Source organism: Myotis brandtii, unplaced genomic scaffold, assembly GCF_000412655.1.
Source record: "Myotis brandtii unplaced genomic scaffold, ASM41265v1 scaffold658, whole genome shotgun sequence".
In the NCBI taxonomy this organism is placed as follows: Eukaryota; Metazoa; Chordata; class Mammalia; order Chiroptera; family Vespertilionidae; genus Myotis; species Myotis brandtii.
This window is the reverse complement of record NW_005370558.1, coordinates 3,442,086-3,467,521: the sequence shown is the minus strand read 5'-3', so window position 1 is coordinate 3,467,521 and position 25,436 is coordinate 3,442,086. Positions and strand designations below refer to the sequence as shown.

The following is a 25,436-nucleotide window of genomic DNA, read 5'->3' as shown; positions in this document are numbered from 1 at the left end:
CCTTAGACCAACTGGGGTTTGGATGTTGATTCTGCCCCTAATGAGCCGCGTGACCTTGTGAAATCTTGAGGTGGCTGATGCTCTGGTTCCTCCGCTTGTCGCGATACATATGTCAAATCACCCACTGCAAATTGCCACCTGCCCTTTGGTCTTTACATTTGGACCAATGTGCTCCTTTTTCTTCCTTTTAACAACGTGAGGGATGTGAAATGCAGGCATCTGGCCCCGGGCTCACATGACAAGTGAGCCAGAAGCTATTTCTCCCCACACACCTTTAATCGGCGCAGTGTGCAGGCAGCGTCGAGAAACCCATGGAGGAATCGGAAGGAATGCAATTACGAAAATGGGTAATACTTTTGAGAGCCCCAGCGACTTTCTAACGAGCTTTTTGTTCAATGGACTAACCACAGTTCTAATAAAACCCACCCCTCCGAAGCGAAAGCCTTCATTTTCCCCACGCCCCTTACGCTGTTTTCTCTGCTGGCGCCCCTGAACCAGTGCACATTTCCAGGAAATTGTGCAAACAATGCAGGCTCGTGACATTGGCTGATTGGGTTCGTTTTCTGTGGCCGGTGTCCTTTCTACAAGATAATCCTACACACCCACTCCAGTCCCCTGCTTTAATCCTGTGGCTGAGCCCGAGTTCAGTTTTGCCCTGTGTTAGCTCTACACTTTCTTATAACCTTTGACTTTGCTTACCTTTCTGGCTCTCCCATGCCGCTCCCTCTGTTTCCCCAGCTTTGCAGGACCCCACTGGTTATACTGGCTGCTCAGTGGGCAGCCCCAACTCAGCCGACCTGCTCCTCCCTCCTCTCTATAAAGAGCAGTTCCGGGTGGTGTGTGAACCCATTGTACAACCTGTGACCTTCGTTCTATAAGTATTAACTTAGCAACTACATACGACAGGCTGTGTGCGAAGTCCAAGCATTTACAGAAGAACATAAAACAGCTCACGGTCATGGTGGGGGCAGCAGAAATGAAGACAGTTAAGGGAAGAACATGGAAGAAAGCTGCAGAGATAGACATGCTTGTCCTTACGCATGGGATTCTGTTTATTTTTTTCAATTACTGTTCACACTTTTATTGTTTTGTATTAGTTTGGGATATATAGCATAGTAGTTAGACAAGTGTATAATTTATGAAGTGATCCCCCTGATAGTTCTAGTACCTGCCTGGCACCACACATAGCTATCACAGTATCATTGACTACATTCCCTGTGCTGTACTTTACATCTCCATGACTAATTTGTAACTACCAGTCTGTACTTCTCAGTCCATTCACCTTTTTCGCCCAATCCTCCAGCCTCTCACCCCACTGGCAACCATCAGTCTGTTCTCTGTATCTATGAGTCTATTTCGATTATGTTTATTCATTTGTTTTGTTCTTTAGATTCCACATATAAGTGAAATCATATGTATTTGTCTTTCACTATTTTACTGAGCATAACACCCTCTAGGTCCATTCATTCTATTGCAAATGGTAAGATTTCATTCTTTTTTATGGCCGAGTAATATTCCACTGTATCTATGTACCACAGCTTTTTTTACCTACTTGTCTATTGATGGGCACTTAGATCACTGCTATGTCTAGGCTATTGTAAATAACGCTGCAGTGAACATGGGGGTGCGTGTGTTCTTTTGAATTGATGTTTTGGGTTTCTTCAGATATATACCCAGAAATGGATCACTGGGTCATAAGGCAATTTCATTTATACTTTTTTGAGGACCCCCCCCTCCCATACTGGTTTCCACAGTGGCTGCACCAAATGAGATTCTTTTGATGTCCTGTCCAGGATTCGATCCTAAGCCCCAGTTCAGTCACAACCTTCTCTTTCCTCGCTTTGAAGGACACACTCCTTAATAGAAACTTGTAGTTTCTACTTCCTCCCTTTCCGATTGCTTCTCACACCTTTCTGGTTTGATTTCACCCACGTCACTCCCCCCTGAAATGCTAGTCTGCACTATGGGCACTGGTGATAGACCGTGAACACACAGAGTGGTCACGCGCTTAAGTGGTGGGAAGAGGATGCCTGGGCTCAGGTCTCAAATGAGTTTACTTACTAAGTAAATTTGGTTTCATCATCCATTGCAAGGAAGGAGCCTTTAAAGCTTACAGGAGGGCTGGGGATGTATGGATTCCTTTTTTTTTTCCAACTTCCTGCCCTCCTGTGCTCCACCCCGACCACACAGCATTTGCAATTATGTGTTTGTTTCTTTGTCTTTTTGACTGGCTTGAGAATTTCTTTTTAGTTTAATTTTTTTACTATAGTGGACATTCGGTATTATTTCATATGAGTTTCAGGTGTACAGTGTAGTGGTTAGACAATCATATGCTTGGCAAAGGGTTCTCCCCGATATTTCAAGTACCCCCCTGGCACCGTATTTAGTTATTGCGATATTATTGACCATCTTCCCTAGGCTGTGCTTTACATCCCCAGGACTGTTGTGTACCTACCAATATCTACCTTTTAACCCGTTCACCTTTTTACCCAGCGTGTGAATTTCCTAAAAGTAGATGCCACACCTATTAGACTAGTACATTAGTGTCTAAGTCAGATCCTGACTTAGCACCCAGTGAACATTGTGGTGTTCAGTGCATGAATGAGTGAATGAGGGGATTGAAGAGAATGAAAAATGGAATGGCCTAGGCAGTAGATGAGTATATATGAATATATTTTAATATAATTAATATGTAGATGAATATATATATGAGAATACATGTGTAAATGAGTGAACCTATGAATGGATTCATGAAGTGATAAATGAGTGAAGGGTGAGATAGATGAGGGAATGGCCGAGACGGAAATGTTATTGACATGATGAAAAAAGTTACTGAAAAGGTAAATGAATGAATAAATTAATTATTGCCCCCTGGTGGACATGGGAGGACCCTGGACCTGGTGTTGGCTCAGGAGTGCCATAAAAGGCACATGGCTTTGGTGAAAATTTGTTGTCACTCTGGGAAAATGGAAAAAAAGAGTCTGGGAGGTGAACAAAACTAGTGGTATCTTTCCTGGTGTTTGAAGATCATTAAGAAATAAATCAATATTTAGAATTTGCTGTTACGCTAGGCACCGGGGTCAGGGAATGCTGGAGAAACACGAGCAGGTGGGAAGGGCACACGGATTTTGGGGAGGGTGGCAGGAAGGAACCGAGGCTGGGAAATTGAAGTGGCGTTCTGTGTGTTACAAGGTCCTGCAATATCAAGCTTAACATGTAACTGGCTTTTTCGTGTATAGTAATTATCGCAGCAATTAGCTATTTCATTCCTACTGTACCTAACAGCATAGAACAGTCTCTCTTTGATTTCTGTCTTGAGATTCCCAAATTCTTCAAGAGAAGGCTAGGCAGGAGCCCTCCCTCTTTCCATGTGCATTCGCTTAATCAATGGTTAGAATTAGACCCTTTCTGCTGGAATCGGAGGCAATTGTGATGAGTTTGGCAAGTTGAACATCACATGTGGCCCTATTCGATATTTCGCCGGATCTCAGATGCGTATAACCTTTGCTACATCTCCTTCCACCACTAATTTCATAATTTTGTCAGGAAAAGCTGTCAAGTTGTCCAGAATGATTTGTTCTGCATGCACCTTATACTCCTTATCGCTCACTGTTCCATTATCTCTTGAATGCTTACGGATTTTCGCTGGGTACATCGGTCCAATTATTTTACTCAGTATTGACACCTGGCTTACTGGACAGTGATTTGCTGGATCACCTCTCATTAACCTCCTTGGACGGCCAGTCTGTGCTTGGTCAATGTCACGGTTTCATGGCCACCACCCTCTGACCTCTGCTTCCTTCTGTGCACACCCATCGGCCACTGCTGGGTGACGTTGCCGGCTGTTTGCTGATTTCGTAGGCATTCCTCAGCCTTCACACTCAGACGCCCCAATGACCAAGGCCATTGTGCATGTAGAATGACAGGAAACTAGAAGTGGAAACAGCCTTCAAGAGGAGGCGTCTTGTGGGAAAAGAGCCCAGAGGTACTTGGATTGCAAGCCTGGTTTCTCCACCCAAGTATTTTGTGACTTGGGCAGGTGACCACCTCTCCCTGGATCTCACCTTTTAAAAAATATATATATATTTTTATTGATTTTAGAGAGGAAAGGAGAGAGAGAGAGAGAAAGAGAGAGAGAGAGAAAAGCATTAATGATGAAGAATCATTGATCAGCTGACTCTGATAGAGCCTGCAACCCAGACATGTGCCCTGACCTGGAATCGAGCCGTGACCTCTCGTTCATAGATCAACACTCAACCACTGAACATGCTAGCCGGGCTCACCTTTCTTTTTCCCCATCTGGAAAATAGGACTAAGTGAACCTTCAGGGGGTTACTGGAGGGATAAAATAGGACAGATGGTTCATACTCTCAGCACTGGGCATGCTGGGAGCTTGGTGGTTAACTTGTTAGCTGTGGCCCACTACCTGCACCGTATCCAGTGCCCTCCCTTTACAAAGGAGGGAGCAGACCTAGGAAGGAGACACAGGAAAGATCTCACAGAACGTGAACCCGACAGAAGGCACGTCTCTGAGTCCTTGCTCAGTGAAACTCCCTAGGCCTAGCTTGGCCCCCCACCCCTCCCTGTAAATTACATGGAGGTGGATGTAACCCCATGCAAGGATCAGTCCGCACTAACCCTCATCGGGGCTCCCTCGCATGGTGCTCACCCTGCACACCTGTATGTAGCAGACCTGCATCTTCCCCCATGCCACGAACAATGAGATTTGAAAGCCTCTTCCAACCCTGGGATGCTCTGATCTGACTCCCTTCTTTGAGATGTCGTGAACAAATACACCTGAAGTCTTAGCTTTTTCCTTTCTTTGCTTTTATAAGTGAAGACAGTGGGGGAGGAAAGATGAGCAGGTCTATAAGGGAATCTCATACAAAGGCTAGAGCAAAACAAACAAAAAGAATGGGCCCACGTTAAATTAATTTCATTGATTTCTTTTTCCTTCCTCTCCTTTGAAACCTCCGAGTGTGGAGGTTATAATTAGGCCATTTATTGTCCTCCGCTGAGGGACTTGGCAGAAATGCCATCTCCAGGGGCTGGGAGTTCCTTGTTTACATATCACCCTTCAGGACCAGAGCACACACAGTCCTTACTTCCGGCCCAAGTCCTATTCCAGTCCCTTTTATGATGTGTCCCCGCAATTCTATTACCTGCTCACAGTCTCAGTGACTCATCCCCAGTGGCTGCAGTAATGATGGCTCTCAGAGCTCAGCTAATGACACCGGCATTGAGGTGGCTCCAGATCCAGCAGCCGCTAAGTCTCAGTTCAGCAGGATCCCAGGCCATGGCATCATGCATAATGCATGAGTGCGCGCTGCCCATGTGTACCCCTGCCCGTGGGTCTGTGCGAGGGAGGGTAGGGGATTCGAGTTTATACCCCAGACCCTGAATGTTGGTGGTCACAGGGAGAAAAGTGAGCTGTCTGGTCATGCAGAGTGTTGGCTGGGAGATTGGCAGGAGGGGCGGGAAGGAGGAAGGATATGTTGGTAAATGTGAACGAGTCTAGGCTTCACTAGGACGACCACGGAGCTGACTGGTTAAGAGCTGGGCTCTAGAGCAAGATGACCAGGGGTGAGATCCTCCTGCGGCTGTTTAGCCTAGCTGGGTAGCCCAGTGCTAAGGAACTAAGACTCAGCTTCCTCACCTCTAGGATGGAATAATAATCTGCTGAGGGCATTGAGTGGAATAATGCAAGCAAAGCTCTTTGCCCTGCACCTTAGTGTTGGCCACTGTTAGTAATGCTAACCCTTCTGCCCGAAGGAAATCTCTATCTTCAGATCCCACACAAGCAGCCTGCATAGACCTGGGATGCCTCCTCCACACGGAAGGCTATGATTTGGCCACTCTAGAGTAGAGAGCACTGGAGATGTAGATTCTCAAGGTCATTGGGTAACCTTGGGCAAGCTCCTTACTGCCCTTGGTCCCCAGCCTCCTTATCCACAAATGAGAGGCCAAAGTAGATTAGGCTGTTTCTTGGAGGGGCATGGAGTCTTCAGAAGAGCCCCAGGAGTCCCTGGCAGAGGGGCACAGGTGGGGTGGGGGCTGGAGAGTACTCCATTTAATATATATTCTATGTGTGGGAGTTCCACACTCAAATTCTGCTACAAATAAATGAAAGAAATGTGAAAACCACAGCTCTAGCAGATCACTGATGTGCTTATAGTTTCAACGGCACATGATTCTACAGTTTCCTGGTGGAAGAAGCCAGACAAGCAGAGGGGACAGTGGTCTCTCTCTTAAACTATAAAAAATAGTTATGCTGGGGCTGTAGGGCTGGGTTGGACACAAGGCATATCTTAGAAGTGTGAGGACATCCTGAGTCTATCTGTCTAGGCTAGAGATCTGATTCTGTAGGAGACAGACAGAGGCAAAGCTGATTCCATGCAGGCCTGTGTACCTAACCTGCTTGGTGCTGTTGAACAAGATTCTTCACCTCTCTGAACCTCAGCCTTCTCATCTGTGAAATGGGGGCAGTGCTCCTAGTGCGATGCATGTGTTTCTTCCCCTCCTCTCCACCTGAATCTGGACTCTGTGTTTAGTCCTTCTCTTCAAGGCCTGTCCTTAAGTGAAGTGCCCCCTTATGAAGGAGTCAGTCCTCGTCTACCTTCTCTGCCATTAGTCGTCTTCTCTGTGACCCCTGGTCCTCACAACCTCCACACTCAGCTACAGCATATCCGTCCTTGATCCACAGGCCTCTGGGGCAAAGCTTTGGCAGGAGACTTCCAGGAAGATAGGAACTACTGCTGTAAGCTAGAAAGTCCCCTACAGGGCCCCTTGGGCAGCACAAGTACACATTGGTTCAGAGTTGTGGCTCAAGACTTTACAGTGGGAAGTAGGTATATTTCAAAGACTAGGGGCCCCAGACCAGATAGGGAGCAAACATTTTAGAGATGGAGTTCTAGCTCCTGGAGGGACAGCATCAAGGATCAAAAGAACATAGCTGGTTATCTGGGCAGGTTATCAAGACAGTCATCAGGCAAATAGGATGGAGTCCCAGTGTCCAAACTGGTTCCAGAAGTAAGAGTAAACTTAGAGGCCGGCCTAATTTTCCCCTCTTTCGTTCCTGTCTTTATTTTTTTAATTAAAAATTGTGCTCTTCTAGGAAAGCCTCAGGCAAGCAGGAGAAACATGTTTGGAAAGAAATAATGACTGTACCACTCGGTGCATGCTTAACAAACATGAGTACCAAGTGCTAATGTGAAGCTAAGTCCCCGAGCTCTGACCCAGAGGTTCATAAATTTCCTCTCGCTGAAATCAGGTCATGGTGACTGCAGTCAAGATGAAGCTGTGGTCTGGAGTCACATGGCTCTGGTGTGGGGAGAAGAGAGCTGAGGCGGGGTGGGGGAGGGTAGTGGTGAAGGGGAACACACTCCTGAGAATGGGATTGATCATTTACATCCATGGTAAACTTCTGGCTGACAGTCTTCTAAGGGACAGCTTACATGGCGGGACTCAGATTGCTAATGCACTGCCTCAACTACTAGTAGATGGCTGGCTGGCCTTTGCTGGACCTGAGCTCTGCTTCTTTGCCCTTAGCTTATGGCCATCTGGAATCCAATTTCGGAGTTTGAAATCCTTTAATAGTGCTCTTCATCACTTTGCCTAGATCTGCTGAGAAACTAGGGTAATGTTTAATATATTTCATAAATGTAATGGCATGGATAGCCAAATAATCAGAATGGAACCTGAGACTATCAGATTGACTGTCAGACATTAACAAGAAGAAGGGTCATATTCATAAGTACCAGTGGAACACTAGCCCTGATGCCACGCCCCAGCCACTCCATGCGACCTAGATTTTCCCTGGCCTGCCTACACTCTCAGCTGCCTGGCCTCTAGGTCTTGACCACTTCTAAATGGATGTGACTGTACCATGGTTGGGTATGACCATGACCACTGCCCATGCTCCTGAATGGAGCCTTCTACGTGACCCATAAATCTCTCCATTGTGCAGTCATTCCTTGGGGAGGCCTCCTGCCCTTGAAAGGAAGATGATATATCTTATCCCTTATACTAGAGGCCCAGTGCATGAAATTCATGCACAGGTAGGGTCCCTAGGCCTGGCCAGCAATCAGGGCCGATCAGGTTCCCCGCCTCCCCACCTCCCCGCCTCCCCGCCGAGATCTGATTCTGTAGGAGACAGACAGAGGCAAAGCTGATTCCATGCAGGCCTGTGTACCTAACCTGCTTGGTGCTGTTGAACAAGATTCTTCACCTCTCTGAACCTCAGCCTTCTCATCTGTGAAATGGGGGCAGCGCTCCTAGTGCGATGCATGTGTTTCTTCCCCTCCTCTCCACCTGAATCTGGACTCTGTGTTTAGTCTTACTCTTCAAGGCCTGTCCTTAAGTGAAGTGCCCCCTTATGAAGGAGTCAGTCCTCGTCTACCTTCTCTGCCATTAGTCGTCTTCTCTGTGACCCCTGGTCCTCACAACCTCCACACTCAGCTACAGCATATCCGTCCTTGATCCACAGGCCTCTGGGGCAAAGCTTTGGCAGGAGACTTCCAGGAAGATAGGAACTACTGCTGTAAGCTAGAAAGTCCCCTACAGGGCCCCTTGGGCAGCACAAGTACACATTGGTTCAGAGTTGTGGCTCAAGACTTTACAGTGGGAAGTAGGTATATTTCAAAGACTAGGGGCCCCAGACCAGATAGGGAGCAAACATTTTAGAGATGGAGTTCTAGCTCCTGGAGGGACAGCATCAAGGATCAAAAGAACATAGCTGGTTATCTGGGCAGGTTATCAAGACAGTCATCAGGCAAATAGGATGGAGTCCCAGTGTCCAAACTGGTTCCAGAAGTAAGAGTAAACTTAGAGGCCGGCCTAATTTTCCCCTCTTTCGTTCCTGTCTTTATTTTTTTAATTAAAAATTGTGCTCTTCTAGGAAAGCCTCAGGCAAGCAGGAGAAACATGTTTGGAAAGAAATAATGACTGTACCACTCGGTGCATGCTTAACAAACATGAGTACCAAGTGCTAATGTGAAGCTAAGTCCCCGAGCTCTGACCCAGAGGTTCATAAATTTCCTCTCGCTGAAATCAGGTCATGGTGACTGCAGTCAAGATGAAGCTGTGGTCTGGAGTCACATGGCTCTGGTGTGGGGAGAAGAGAGCTGAGGCGGGGTGGGGGAGGGTAGTGGTGAAGGGGAACACACTCCTGAGAATGGGATTGATCATTTACATCCATGGTAAACTTCTGGCTGACAGTCTTCTAAGGGACAGCTTACATGGCGGGACTCAGATTGCTAATGCACTGCCTCAACTACTAGTAGATGGCTGGCTGGCCTTTGCTGGACCTGAGCTCTGCTTCTTTGCCCTTAGCTTATGGCCATCTGGAATCCAATTTCGGAGTTTGAAATCCTTTAATAGTGCTCTTCATCACTTTGCCTAGATCTGCTGAGAAACTAGGGTAATGTTTAATATATTTCATAAATGTAATGGCATGGATAGCCAAATAATCAGAATGGAACCTGAGACTATCAGATTGACTGTCAGACATTAACAAGAAGAAGGGTCATATTCATAAGTACCAGTGGAACACTAGCCCTGATGCCACGCCCCAGCCACTCCATGCGACCTAGATTTTCCCTGGCCTGCCTACACTCTCAGCTGCCTGGCCTCTAGGTCTTGACCACTTCTAAATGGATGTGACTGTACCATGGTTGGGTATGACCATGACCACTGCCCATGCTCCTGAATGGAGCCTTCTACGTGACCCATAAATCTCTCCATTGTGCAGTCATTCCTTGGGGAGGCCTCCTGCCCTTGAAAGGAAGATGATATATCTTATCCCTTATACTAGAGGCCCAGTGCATGAAATTCATGCACAGGTAGGGTCCCTAGGCCTGGCCAGCAATCAGGGCCGATCAGGTTCCCCGCCTCCCCACCTCCCCGCCTCCCCGCCTCCTCCTTCCCTCACCACCTGCCTCCCTTCCTCCTCCTTCCCTCGCTACCTCAGCACCCTGCCACTGCTGTTGGCTGCCTGTCATATTCTGTGTTGGCCCTAGGTGGTCAGCGCATGTCATAGCAAGCGATCGAACTCCCAGTCTCCCAGTTGAACTCCTGAGGGGACACTTAGCATATCAGCCTTTTATATATATAGATTCTCTCAATTGTATATATAATAGGTAATTTCAGATAATGTGATTATGTGATATACACTGTGGTGACTTAGATTCATTCATTCATTTATTCATGCGCCCCTACTGTGTGCTAGACTCTGAGCTAGGTGCCACAGATGGAAACATGAGCCAGATGCTATCCCTGTCCTCTGGGTTACTCAGGGGCTGGTAGGGGAGATTGCAGCATGAAGTAAATATAAAGTACTCTTTGACAATTGTTGTATGAATAACTACCATTTATCATGTGCTGAGCACTATGCCAAGAGCTTTAAGTGGATTCGCTTATTTCTTCCTCACAACAACCCTATGAGGTGGGTTATACATGTCCCCATTCTGTATATGAGGAAATGGCAACACTGATAGGTTGAGTGACACAATGAGTAAGTGTCTTGAACCAGGTCTTGTCTGGTCTGATTGACAAGCTCAATAGCCCACTTGTTTAATCACTGTTCTCTGCTTGTTCTGTGTTATAGAAGATGCACGAAAAACAGGGGGCACATGATGTAGCCAGGTCACCTGAGAAGGTTTCTAAATGGTGATACCTGAGTTGAATCGTGAAGGGCAAGTAGTTATAGGAAAGGACAAAGGAATGGCTATTTCAGGCAGAGAAATCAACAGAGGAAGAAGCACTAAACTTGGGAAGAAAGCACTTAAGACTCTAAATGGTTTGGTCTTTTGGGAACATGGGGTTGGTCTTTGGAGGGAGAGGTAGAGAGGCGATCAAAGTCATGTAAGGCGGTGCTCTGCACCCTTGGCTCCTGGAAGGGCATCTTAGTTGGAAATTAGCGTAGCATAGGAAGGAAACAAGACAAGCGTGTGGAGGTGTCTATGGGGAAAACCCTCCAGGGGGGCCTTCGCAAGAACTTTCCACTGAGGCGTCTTGTCTTTCCCGCAGGGATCTCATTACCACCTTGAAAGGGGTGCATGCAAGTACACACGTGTTTGTGAATGTGAAACTGACAAACTGAAGGGGAAGATGGGAGAGTGAGGGGCCCAGAAACAAGGTCCCACAAGGCAGTGTTCAAAGTCTAGAGTTGTTTATCCTAGAGAAGGAAAGTCTCAGGGGAGACATGAGAAGTCAGGTCTCAAAGACAGTGACAAGATATAGAGAAGGGGAAAGAGCCCGGCTTGGGCGTCAGCAATGCTTGTGAAGCCTTGGGAAAATGACATCACCTCTGTGCAACTTGAATTTTTTAGGGGAAAGGGGGAACTAGTTAGTGGTTTTGCAGCACTATCCTGAAAATTAGAGATACTGTACGTTAGGCACTTGGCACATAACCAACACCCAACAAGATGGTAGCCGCTGTCGCTATACTTGTCCCATAGAGGATGTAGGTGAGGGAATGACTAGTATTGCAAAATTCCCCGATCAGCTGTATTCCTGGCAACCAGGGGACAGCCTCCTGTAATCTGCATAACCACCGCCACAGTGCGGACTGGTGCCAATGCCCATCCATGGTCTCCCCAGCTCTGTATGGCTTTCTGAAACGTTAATAGTGCTTGTTTAAGCCTCTAACACTACCTCTGCCTTCCTTTCTCTTCTACTTATTAAAGGAAAAGCATGAGACCATCAGGCAAGAGAGGGCATAGCTTCCAATCCCCTTCCACGTGTCTGCATACACACCCACTCCTGTCTTAGGGGAAGAGATGTTTCTTCAGCTGCCTACTTACTACTGAGTTCAGCCCCTCAATCTTTTCAGAAACCTGATGGTACCAATAGCCCCCCCTTTTTTTCTTAAATGTCTCCATCCCTCCTATCATTCCCCTCAGTCTATAAATGTGTTCGTTTCTTTCATCCCGTCCCCTCTTCACACTATGATTGCCTTCAGCTACCGCCGTATGTTTCCCCTTCGCAGCCAGCCTCCTTGGAAGGGAAGTCTGTGCAAATGGCCCCCAGTCCCTCACTTCCCACTTGTTTTCCACCCACCACAGCCTGGCTCCTGCACGTGCCGCCCAGGAAATGCTTTCCCCGAGGCCACGAGTGCACCCGTTCATGGTGTTCCCACGTCTCACTTTTCTCTGTGCACCAAGTCTTCTCTTTAGCACCATGCTTCACTCTGTCTCTTGAGAACTTCTTCCCTGGCATTTGCCCCCCATTCTCCTGGTGTTCTTCTCGCCTCCATGGACGCACCCAGCCTTGGTGAGCATGATCCTCCTCATGCTGGCCTTCTTTCCATCTTCCCTCTCCACGGGTGCTCTGTCCCCAGCCTGCATCCCCAGCCCAGGTCCTTCTTCAGAGCTAGTCAGGTGTTTCCAACCTCCCCAGACCACTCTATGTGCTTTGTGCCTGTCTACAGGATCTCATTACCACCTTGAAAGGGGTGCATGCAAGTACACACGTGTTTGTGAATGTGAAACTGACAAACTGAAGGGGAAGATGGGAGAGTGAGGGGCCCAGAAACAAGGTCCCACAAGGCAGTGTTCAAAGTCTAGAGTTGTTTATCCTAGAGAAGGAAAGTCTCAGGGGAGACATGAGAAGTCAGGTCTCAAAGACAGTGACAAGATATAGAGAAGGGGAAAGAGCCCGGCTTGGGCGTCAGCAATGCTTGTGAAGCCTTGGGAAAATGACATCACCTCTGTGCAACTTGAATTTTTTAGGGGAAAGGGGGAACTAGTTAGTGGTTTTGCAGCACTATCCTGAAAATTAGAGATACTGTACGTTAGGCACTTGGCACATAACCAACACCCAACAAGATGGTAGCCGCTGTCGCTATACTTGTCCCATAGAGGATGTAGGTGAGGGAATGACTAGTATTGCAAAATTCCCCGATCAGCTGTATTCCTGGCAACCAGGGGACAGCCTCCTGTAATCTGCATAACCACCGCCACAGTGCGGACTGGTGCCAATGCCCATCCATGGTCTCCCCAGCTCTGTATGGCTTTCTGAAACGTTAATAGTGCTTGTTTAAGCCTCTAACACTACCTCTGCCTTCCTTTCTCTTCTACTTATTAAAGGAAAAGCATGAGACCATCAGGCAAGAGAGGGCATAGCTTCCAATCCCCTTCCACGTGTCTGCATACACACCCACTCCTGTCTTAGGGGAAGAGATGTTTCTTCAGCTGCCTACTTACTACTGAGTTCAGCCCCTCAATCTTTTCAGAAACCTGATGGTACCAATAGCCCCCCCTTTTTTTCTTAAATGTCTCCATCCCTCCTATCATTCCCCTCAGTCTATAAATGTGTTCGTTTCTTTCATCCCGTCCCCTCTTCACACTATGATTGCCTTCAGCTACCGCCGTATGTTTCCCCTTCGCAGCCAGCCTCCTTGGAAGGGAAGTCTGTGCAAATGGCCTCCAGTCCCTCACTTCCCACTTGTTTTCCACCCACCACAGCCTGGCTCCTGCACGTGCCGCCCGGGGAATGCTTTCCCTGAGGCCTCGAGTGCACCCGTTCATGGTTATCCCACGTCTCACGTTTCTCCGTGCACCAAGTCTTCTCTTTAGCACCACGCTTCACTCTGTCTCTTGAGAACTTCTTCCCTGGCACTTGCCCCCCATTCTCCTGGTGTTCTTCTCTTCCCTCCATGGACGCACCCAGCCTTGGTGAGCGTGATCCTCCTCACGCTGGCCTTCTTTCCATCTTCCCTCTCCACGGGCGCTCTGTCCCCAGCCTGCATCCCCAGCCCAGGTCCTTCTTCAGAGCTAGTCAGGTGTTTCCAACCTCCCCAGACCACTCTATGTGCTTTGTGCCTGTCTACAGGATGAGTATACTCCACTTAGTTCAGAGCTGAGTTCTAAACGAAACCATTTGGTAGTCCACAGCATGTCGATAATTTTTTAAATATATTTTTATTGATTTCAGAGAGAGAGGGAGAGGGAGATAGAAACATCCATCATGAGAGAGAATCATCCGTCGGCTACCTCCTGCACACCCCACACTGGGGATCCATCCCGCAACCCGGGCATGTGCCCTGATTGGGAATCAAACTGTGACCTCCTGGTTCATAGGTCGATGCTCCACCACTGAGCCATGCTTGCCAGGCTACATAATTTTTTTAAATAAAAATTTTAGTTGAGATCGAAGAGAGGACAGATCGTGGAAAGAACCAGGGCAGATTACTTAGGGGCGGGGACAAGAGAAGCGCCCAGCCAAGGTGACAGAGAAGGAGTGGCTGGGGAGGCAGGAGGAGGAGGAAACACCAGAGGGGGATGTCGCCACCCCCAGAACAGACTGCAGAGAGAGCGTGGTCATCTGTGTCCCATGCTGCTCAGAGGTCACCTGGCAGGAAGATGGGCACCAGGCAGCTTGACAAATTGGAAGTCATCGGCGACCGTGGAGGGTGTGGAATGAGTCTGACAAAGCAGGTTGGAATGGGTTAGGGGAGGATGAGCGTGGGAAATTGGAGTCAGCCGGATAAACCCTTTTCAAAGAGGAATTTTGCCAGAAAGAGGAGGGAGGACTGGGGGAGTTTACAATTTATTATGATTGTCTTTTTACCTGTACGACTCCCCTTCCAGGCCGCTAAGCGCTTGAAGACAGGCTCATCATTTTTCTGCTGAGTTGTGTTTTGCGTTCATTTTCAATACATCAGGTTTGACACAATGTAGGTCTTTAGTAACTTTTGTCTTAAAAGAGAACAAGAGCCATCCTCCAGGACAAGGGCTGTTTTGGGGAGGAGAAGGGGGGTAAGTATCTCTCTCTTGCTGCAGATGTGCAGTCCGGGAGTGGAGAGCTTTCTCCTTCTCTCCCTCCCTCCCGCCCTTCTTCCCTTCCTCCCAGAGATATTTACTGCATGACTCCACTGTGCTGTGCTCTCCACCTTTTAACCTTCAAGGGCTCTCAAGGTCATATTCCCAGGTACCAGCTGCAGGGACCTCTGAGCGCAGAGGGTGTCTGAGCACAGTTCACCAGGACTTTCTGCCCCTCCTGCTCTGATGGGTGGGGGACAGGAGACCAGAAGGAAGGCCTAGCATTGCCAACATGCCTTTGAAGAAGCCTGGCCATCTCTCGTCTGCAGAGCTGCTCCGCTCACAGACACACTCGTCATTAGCATCTTCTTGTTACCATGCTGTTAGCAGCTGTTGGCTCCTCTGTGCCCGATGCTCTCCTCGGCTTTGAAATATTATGTCAGGCCCACGCGCGCCTGGAGAACAAGGGTCCAAGTTCAGTGGAATGTCTCTTACAGTGCATCCTCCAAGGCTGCCTCCGGGCATCATGTGTAATTAAACCCCAACAATCACCCTCGCCTTGCCTCTCGCAAGCCTCCCCTCCCTCTCCTGGCAGGAGACAGGCTCTGGGAGTCTGCACAGAGCAGCCAGTCAGTGCAGTCGGGCCAGGGCCTGAGCGGGCTGGAGGGCAAGGAGAGAAAAGCATGCCAGCTCAGTGGGTGCTGCAGGCTCGGTCCTCTCCATCCCCTGGCCGTGCCTGCTGCTTTGTGCCTGTCTGTAGGTAAATGTGTGTGAGTCTGTCTGTGTGTATCTGAGTTCAAGTCTGCGTGTGCCCTATGTATATGTGTGTGTCTGTGTATGCCTAAGTGTATGTGGGTGTGAGTGTGTGTGGGTGTGTGTATATGTGTATATGAGTGTGTATATGTGGTGTGTGTGCACAGGGGCCTGGGCCTATGGAGTGGGAAGGATGAAGTTTGGCACAGTGGGTTGACATCTGTTGGTCACAGCTCCGGGCCATTTGTCCAGGATACCTGCCCGACCCTGGCTTCTTCACAGTAACTATTACCAGTGACCATGGATTGAGACTCTCCACTCTGTTTGAGTCACTTAGATATATTTTTATTTACAATTTAATAGCCTTATTAATAGGTAATATTAGTCCCCTTTTCACTCAGGAATAAAAGGGAAAATTATTTGCACAAGGCCACACATCCTCCCTCTGCCCCCCTCTCTCCCCGCCCCATAAAGTTAACATATGTTTCTGCAGAAAATCAAAGCGATATTTTTAACAAGTAAACGTCACCGGAAGTCTCATCTGTGTGTGGTCACCTTCACATCTGTGTGTGAACCTCCTCCCAAATACCCTCTGTGCTTGTGGTCACATATTATGTGTAGATCACGTTATATAACTAGGATGATGCCGTAGATGCTTATCTTTTTTCACTTAATATTCCCTAGATATCTTTCTCTTCTAATTTACAAAGATCAGCTATATGATTTTTAATGTCTGCACAGGACTCCATTCCCCAGACGAACAATTCACCCAATCAATCCCTTATTGACAGACATTTAGATCCTCTCCAGCTTTTCACTGTCATAAACTGTGTGGTGATGAGCATCTTTGTAAATACAGCTGCGAGCATTTGATCGATTGTCTCCTTAGGCTAAATCCAGGATTAAAACCTCTTGGGCAAGAGTATGCACATGTAACGATTGATGCCCAGAGCCACACAGCCTCCAGAAAGGTCAGATCAGTTTACACTGCAAGTCCCCGAGGCCCTGGCTTGGCCAGGCACTAAGCCAGCCAGAGGGGAGGCAGCTGGTGTTGTTGGGGATCCTGATTCAGCTCCCAGAACTGTTGCAGGGAAGACTTGGTGTTGCCCGGACCTGGTTGGTCCAGGACTCAGGGGCCCAGAGCTGTCCAGAGATTCTGCTGCAGGGTGCCCGGGAGACGATGCAGGGGCCACAGGACACCGGGCCTTTCTCTGCGAGGAAATGTTCTGTAGGCTGCTCGACCTCATCCGACGGTGCTCTCCTGTAGAACTTGGCCTCCACTCCGAAGGAACCCCCTTGGGCTGAATTACCCTAATTCAGCCCCATGCTGTCTTGGTCCTCAGATTTGTCATTAGCAGGCACTGCACTTCACACAGCGTCTCTGAAAGAGAGAGAGAACCGTCACAGGATTCAGTGAGGGGAAAGGCAGTCAGTGCCAGATGTGGGCTGAGCGTGCAGGCACGCGCAGGCACAAAGGCACAGGGGGGCCTTCCAGAAGGACCAAGGGGCGGATGGATGCCTGCATTCGACCGTGATTATCTTTTAAAATGCATACTGCCCTTGCCTTTCCATTAAAATAACAGGAGGCAGTTCCGATGCTCAGACATCTGAACTCACATAAAGGTGGGGAGATAATATCAGAAACAAGGTACATTTCTTGCACTTCCATTAAAATAACAGGAGGCAGTTCCGATGCTCAGACACCTGAACTCACATAAAGGTGGGGAGATAATGATATCAGAAACAAGGTGCATTTCTTGCACTCCAAGTTTTTTGAAGGCAGGCAGGGGTGAGGCAGGGGATTGTAATTCTTGGGAGACTCAGTGAATAGTTGAAGAAATGAATGAAAGAAAGAATGAATGAGTGAATGGCTTGAGTTGTCAAGTTATCAGAAAGAGGTTCTTATAAGTGAGGACTAAATAAGAGGGTTTTGACTGGTAGCTCCGTCGCTTACTAGCTGTCGTTGCCAAGGCTGCAGAAACTTGAGTCCAACAAGCAGAATGCTTCTTGGGGCGTGGCTGTGGGACCCACAGGCAGTGTGCCCTCTCAGCGATCCACTCTCGGTGGGGTTTCTCTTGCCTCTTCAGGAAGTCTGAGTAGCAATGGCTGCCTAGAGCAGTAGAAAGTCAGGATGTTTGAAGGTGGCCTTCAGGGCCCTGAGCTGCCATGCCGAGGGAGGAAGAGGCAGGTGGGTATCGATCACGGGAGCTCCGTGCAATGACACGTAGCACACAGTGGGCTCCTATGGGGAACTATGAGCAGAGGGTACGTGGACACCTCCAAATGGCTGCCCTTGGGGGCAAATTTACACTCCTTTCCAGAGCAGAAAGGGGGTGTGTTTTATAAATTTATGACTGATACCTATGAATGCTGGGGCAGGGGGGAGGCGGGAATGTGCTGGAACAGAAAGAAGGACTACCCCGACCACGGTGCACACTACGGAGTGGGGAACCAGGCGGCCGGTCCTCCCTCTCACAATGTGTGCAGTCCGGTGGAGCAGACAGGCACTGAGCCCATGATTATGAGGCGTCTTCGGAGAAGGAGAAATCAGCCCCTTACGGAGCATCAGAGTGAGTAAAAAGAGAATGAGCTTTCAGATCCAGCAGCCACGGAATGGAAGCGGTTTTCATCTATGTCGCTTTGGGCACATGACCCTGTGTCTCTGAGCCTCCGTTTCATCATCTGTAACTGGGGAGGGTGGCAGTCATCTCCTGAGGCCGTGTACCCAAGCAGGGTCAGGTGCAGGTGTGATCTGGTGAAACTTTTCCCGTGGGCTCTCAAGTTTTGAATTTCATATAATTTTTAGACGTCACACAAATATTATTTTCTTTATCTTTTTTTTCTCTGGTCATTTAAGAACAAACCAGTGTTAGCCTGTGGTCAGTGCGAACATGGGGCAGCGGCTAGATTGGGCCCATGGATGGTAGTGTGTCCAAGGCTAACCTGAAATACGAAGGCTGAGGATTTCAGTTCACACCACGTTCTCTTCAAGTGGTTAAAGATCCCGAAAAAAATAGGCAAAGAGAAGAGTGTTCTCCACGAGTTAGAGATGCAGCGATGGGAGGAAGCACAGAGATCAGGGGGCTTTCCAAGCTCACAGAGGAAGTGGCAGCACCAGAGCCTTGCGGCTCCGATGTTGTGCGGTGTCTGTTTCTGGATGTTGGCAGCGGGAATGGAGGACCGCGGAGCGGAGCGTGATTAGACCCAGGAGCGCTGCTGTAATTAAATAACTGATAACTAATGTTTCTATGGTGCCGCAGACCTTGTAGGTCACTTTGACACACATTATCTCATTTGTTCTTCACTAAAACTCCATGAAGGGGCATTATTAGTAGCTCCTGAATGCTCTGCAAAGTCATAGAGCCGGCAAAATGGCCAAGCCACATGACTGCACACGCAAGTGTCTGCCAGGCCCTAGAGAAATGGACCTGCTGCATATTGCATGAGAGCCAGGCTGCCTCACACTGGGATCCTCTACAGCCCCCTTATTCGTCTCCCAGTCTTCCTTCCGAATCCCCTCTCCATGCTGCAGCCAGATTGAGCTTCCTAAAGTGCAGGTCTGATAGGCCACACCTCTGCCCATAACTCACCTGTGTGCCCCATTGCGCCCAGGATGAAGTCCACCTTCTTAGCTGGATGGAAAGGCCCCACTTAACGAGGCTCAAGGCTCCCCTCCATCCCTGCTCCTGGCCCACGCTTGCCTGGTGTCATCCATTTCTACAGAGCTACTTGTGGTTCCCTGACTTCCCTGGGTTCCTTTTGCATCCTGATTTTGCACATGCTGTTCCCTCTACTTGAAATGCTCTTCCGGTTTCTCGGCCTAAAAGACTCCAATTCATCCTTGATTTACATCCTCCAGATATCTCCCTTGAACACGTCTTCCCCAGAAGGGTTAGTCCTCCTCTCCCCTCTTGTCTATCAGAACCTCCCTTCAGTAGGGGCCAGTCCACCTGTCTGTCTCTGCAGGTAGATTGTGAGTGCCCAGCGTACATGTAGTATGTGTATGATGAGTAGGCGTGTAATAAATGAATCGGAATGAATCGGCGAATGAGTGAGCTTCTTGAGGGCAGGAGTGTCTTATTTACCTCCATCCCCTAGAGTCCAGGTCCTTCCTGGCCCACAGTAGGATTCCGTAAATGCTGGTTGAATAGATAAGTGGGGGGTCTGGATGCAGGAACAGAGATCTAGGTGGAGGGGGCATGACCAAAGTCCAGCCAAGATCATGTGTCAACCCCAGATGAGCAGCAGGCTTAGGTCAAACTTGGTCATTGTCTGTTCCCACTCTGCCGTGTACAGTAGGCACCCGCCGAGCTCCCGGCTCCCAGCTCCCCCTCCAGCGGCTCAGCAGTCTCCTCTTGCCTAATATTACTGAGAAGCTGCCTTCCCCATCCTCCGCCTCCTCCCGCCTCCCCGCCCCCACCCCTGAGAGTAGGTTTGGTGTTCCTACAGATGTTTGTATTCTCTGCAGCTGATGAAAATACTCATTATCTTGTTAGCTGCTGCAGGGAAGGAAGTGCCGATTTGCATTTTCCCAGCTAATCAGGGTGGCTCAAGCCTTGCCTGTCACCCAGGCCTGGTCCCCGCCCCCCCACCCCCATTCCCTCTGTGTGCATGGAAGGGGGTGCTGCACCTATAGACCCTACCTCTCTCCCTCCCCCCTCCTCAGGCACAATCTAGAAGGGAATAAAGAAAGCTGGGAGGCCTGTGTTTGCACACTCCCAGATTCCCTCCCCCCAAATGAGGGCTTACTGCGTCTCTTCCCAGCTCCGAATCCTCCAGGCTCCCAGCCCTCAGTCTGGTCTGAACTGCCCATGCGGCTTTTATCTCCTAAGGTTACATCGGGCCTTAGATCTGTATGAAGCTTTATGCTGCAAGGAGTGCTTTCAGAACCATTAGCTCACTCCATTCTAGCAGGTGCCCTCGAAGATTGGTGTGGTCGTTCCTCCGGTTTTGTGTAAGAGGTGACTGAGGTGAAAGTGTGGCCGACCCACTATTATGTTGTCACTAAATGGAGCTGCCAAAACAGGCCGCCCCTGCTTCCCTGTTCAAAGAAGAGCTTCCCTCTACCTGACACCATCGTGTCTCAGGGGGCCCTGGTCCTGGCCGTGGCAAAAACTGGGGGGTCTGAGATTAGTGTGTGTGTGTGTGTGTGTGTGTCAGACCTTGGCAGAGAGCTGGGCACTTTCCACTTGGACGGGAGAAAAGATAGTGCTCACCCAGGTGTTTATAACCTGACTGCACTTGGGTGAGCTGCTGAACGTGTCCCGATGGTCCTTATATGTTCAGGGGAGGCGTCAGGTGTGATATCTCTCTCTTGTCTGACCGATGAAGAAACCAGAGGAAGAGAATGAGAACAGAGAGTGTCAGACGTTAGACAGACATTGAAATAACAGCCTACGGTGACCCAGGCATTTCACGAATACACGCCAAGTACCTTTATGTCGGGTGCCATTCGGAAGGTTGGCAACAGCAGTTAACAAGACAGATAAGGTCCTTGCCCTCATAAAGCCAATTTCTGGGATGTGGAAGCCACCAAGAGAAAATCAACATCTATCTTTGGTGGTAGGAAGGGATATGAAGAAAAACTAAGCAGGGCAAGGACTTAGAAAGTTTTGCTTTATACGAGGTGGTCATGGCAGGCTTCTCAGAGGAGGTGACGGTAAAGCAGAGGCCTGCATGAAGTGAAGGGGTGAGCACTAGGCGAGTGCAGGGAAATAGCGTAGCAGACAGAGGGAATGGGAAGTCTCCTGATACCTCACTAGCGGCTCAGCTAACCAGTGGAGAAGGGCTTGGTGGGTAAAACCGACACGGAGGCAGAACGGAGCACCAGCTTGGATGTCAGCATTGCTTCTTTGGAGCCACGTGGCCTCAGGCACATCCCTGAGCCTCACTAAGCCTCTGCGCCCTCATTTCTGCAGCGCAAACAGTCTTAGTCCCTTCCTCATAGGCTCTTGTGAGATTTTCGGGGATAATGCACAGACAGCTCTTTATGCTACACCTGCATGGAATCGCCGCTCCCTAAATTAGCTCCTAATACTGCACAGGACTGAAGGTCCGGGAAATCATTGTGTTCCTCACACACACTTTGGCTGCTCCAGTCAGACACTTTATTCAGCACACGCTGAGCCCATCCCACACAGTAGGTCTGTGATAGATATTAAGAATACGATGGTGCCTTTATTCAACAAGGCACTAGGGATGGAGAGATGAGTATGACCGGCATTGGTCCTGCTCTTACAAAGCTCTGCCCAGTGTCCTGAGCTGTCCACTGGCCCCAGAGAAAGCGCCAGGGCCTCGGCTGCCAACAGCCCCCTGTGTGTGAATGGGAGAAAGGAGACTTCTCTGGGCAGACGCACACCCGTGTGGGCATCGAGCTTGGCTTGCAGGGCAAGGCTGGGTTTCACCCTCAGCAGCGGCACAACCTGCCAAACCATATGAGGGAGCCCGGAAGAGCCCTCCTCCGATGGGCAAGACTCTTCTGTTGACATTGGTCAAAGTACCCCTTGACCCTGACTTACTTCTTAGTCTGTTGTCCCCCAAAGTAGGGGCTCTCTCTCTCCCTCATTATACCCGTGACCCCTGAGGGCTGGCACTCACCCATCCGATGAGCTCTGGAACTCTGAGTGTGGCGCCAGCCCGTGCTGCTTGGGAAATAGCAGTGTGGGTGGAGAGGAGCCCAGGATGTACCAGGGACTGATGGTGTTGGGTCAAGGCCCTTCCCTCGCCAGCAGCAAGTCTCCCCATTTCATTACCATTCACAACAGCCTCAGGAGTATTTATTGAGTGCTTGCTACATCCCAGGATGCTGCTAAAAACTACATGAGTTATTATTTATTGTGCTCCCCAAGCAACCCAGAAAGGGAAGTGATTTCACGGTCCCCATTTTACAGATGAGGAAACAAGCACAGTGCGGGGACTGGAGTAAATTCTGGTCTCTCAGGCTTATTCTCATACTGGCCTCTCTGATTCTGCTGTTCATTCATTTATTCATCCACCCATCCATCCTTCCATGGATTCATTCACTCAACAAGTTCTTGTTGAGCACCTATCACTACGTCAGGGACTGTGACAGGTGCTCCCTGTATTTTATCTCGTTTAATCTTACCAGAATGGTAGAATATAACATTTATGAATCATTCCACAAATGAGGAACCAAAGGGTTTCCTCCGAAGGGTTAGTTCATTCATTGGGCCAGTCAGCCTTCTTTATTGAATGCTTTGTATGTTACAGGCCCTGTCTCATGTTCTGGGGAGACGGTGGTTAGGTGCTGGGGGGACACATTCTGTGGAGTAACAAAGGACAGAATTTGAAGGGCAGTAGGTAACCAGAGAATGAACCCTGCGTTCTACCAGGCAGGGAGGTTGGCCTCTATGTGTGGGTGCTTGCCAACATTCCCAGGTGGGTTTCCTGTGACATTGTGTCCTGGAGTCCATGCAACCACCATAAGCACCCCCTCCTCACCTGCCAGACAAGGCCCTCTCCGTCTTCAATCTCTCAGACCCTCACCATTTATCTCCCTGAGCCCTGGGTATGCCCTGCGACCCCCATGCCCACCACACTCTCTGTGGGCCAAGAGCTTCCCAGGGCTTCAGTAATTAAGTTCGCACATGCCAAAAAGAAAAATAGCATCACAGATGCGGTGGCAAATTTTAGCTAATTAACCATATGGTCTGGATTGCTGACAGAGTGGGGAGACGCTCTGGGTAAGTGCCGGCTTCCTGGTTTCCTAGGGGGAGGATGGATATTAGGTGAGTCACCACCTCCTCCACCACAAGGGCGCAGAGACGGGCTTCCCACCACCTGCCTGGAGTTGTCCCATCTGCCTCCTCCCTGGGAGCGACCCTGGAGAAGGAAGTCCCCACAGGGTGGAAGGCAGAGTCTGGCCTATGGGCAAGAAACCCCTGCACCCAGTTCAGGAGGTGCTGTGAGGGGGAGCACTCTGTTTAAGGTACAGAATTTGAAGAGCCAGTTCTAGCAGGTGTAACACTAGAGGGGCATAGTGGATGGCACATTGGGAACCTGGGTTTCAATCCCAGAGTTGTCAATGAGTAGCTGTGTGACCTTGGGCAAGTGGCTTAGCCTCTCTGAAGTTAAGCTACTCGTTCTCCCTTAAGTGCCTAATTGCAGGATTGGAGTCAATGATGACCATGTTTTTGTTTTTGTTTTGTTTCTATTCTGAGCATCTCACAGATAAAGATAGTGAATGAGAGAAGGAAGTAGCTGATATAATCCTATATAATAAAAGCCTAATATGCAAATCAACCGAACAGTGAAACAACTGGTGGAATGACCAGGTACTATGACACTCACTGACCACCAGGGGGCAGACACTCAATGCAGGAGCTTCCCCCAGCCCGCAGGCCCCAGGCCAGCCAAGGCGGGTGCCAGAGGGGGTCCTCCAATCGCCCTGCCGGTTGCCCTGCAGAGAGAGGCAGCAGGTTGGCGCCACCCCCATATTGCCCCACAAGTGTCCTCCTGCAGAGGGAGGTGACCAGCAGTGGTGGTGGGGCGATTGGGGGCAGGGCCAATTGACAAGTGGGCGGTGCCACTCCCCCCACCCCCCCGCGATCCCCCAGCTGGTTGCCTCCAAGGTGGGTGACAGCAGGGGCCCCCAAAGGCTCCGCCAGTTGCCCCACAGAGGGAGGTGACTGGCGGTGGTGGAAGGGGGCAGGGCCAGTGAGTGGGCAGTGCCAGACTGCCAGCCAAGGCGGGTGCCAGCAGGGGCCCCCAATCACCCCACCGGCCACCCCACAGATCAACCCTGATCGCTGGCCAGGCGTAGGGACCCTAACCATGCATGAATTTCATGCAATGGGCCTCTAGTATTAACTAAAGTCCATTGTTCACACTTTATGTTGTACAGTTCTGCGGGTTTTGACAAATGCATCATGCCATGTATCCACCGTTACAGTAGTCAGTAGCATACAGAATAGTTTCACTGCCCTAAACGTCCCCCATGCCACCTATTCATCCCTGAACTCCCAGAAACCACCGATCTTTCATGTCTCCACAGCTTTGTATTTTCCAGAACGTCATGTAGTTGGAGTCAGACAGCATGTAGCCTTTCAGCTCCTTGCACTTAGCAACACACATCTATGCTTCATCCATGTCTTTCTGGGTCTTGATGGCTCATTTCCTTTCATTGCTGAAAAACATCCCATTGTATGGATCCCTCTCAGTTTGTTTTCCCAGTCACCCATTGAGGCATAACTTGGCGGCCTCCACTTTTGGAATAAGGTCGCCACAAACATTCATGTGCAAGGATTTGTGAAGATGTAAAGTTTCCCATTTTTGTGGGTAAATATCAATTACTGAAATAGCAACGTAAGAATCTTCCACTCTTCCAAAGTGGCTGCATTCCCACCAGCCATGAACTCTTCCAGTTGCTCCACATCCTCACCGGCATTTGGCATTGTCAGGGATTTGAATTGTAGCCTTGCTCATAGTTATGTAGTGGTGTTTCGTTGACTCGCAGTTTCAGAATGACAAGTGTTGTGCATCTATTCCTATGCTTATCTGTTGGGGATCTTCTTTGATGGGGTGTCTGTTCAGCTCTTTTGCTCCTGTTTTCAATCTGCTTGTTTGTTTTCTTATTGTGGAATTATAAGTGTTCTCTGTATAATTTGGATGCACATCTTATATCAGATATGTGTTTTGCAAATATTTTCTTCCAATCAGTGACTTGTCTTTCATTCCCTTAACAGCGGCTTTCATTTTAACAGAGCAGAAGTTGTTTTTTTTTCATTTTAACAAAGCCCAACTTATCTTTTATTTTCTTTAATGCATTTTGCTTTTGGTATTATATCTGAAAATGCATCACCAAATCCATTATCACCAATATTTTCTTCTATGTTATCTTCTAGAAGTTTTTATAATTTTGCTCTTTACATTTAGGTCTATGATCATTTGGGGTTAGTTTTTGTG

The 25,436-nt window shown here is 49.0% G+C and overlaps 1 protein-coding gene across 2 annotated transcripts in view; it reads left to right on the top strand.

Annotated features, from left to right (window-relative positions):
• ASTN2 (astrotactin 2) overlaps positions 1-25,436 on the top strand; it is a 668,892-nt gene that overhangs the window by 390,830 nt on the left and 252,626 nt on the right. The window lies entirely within an intron of this gene.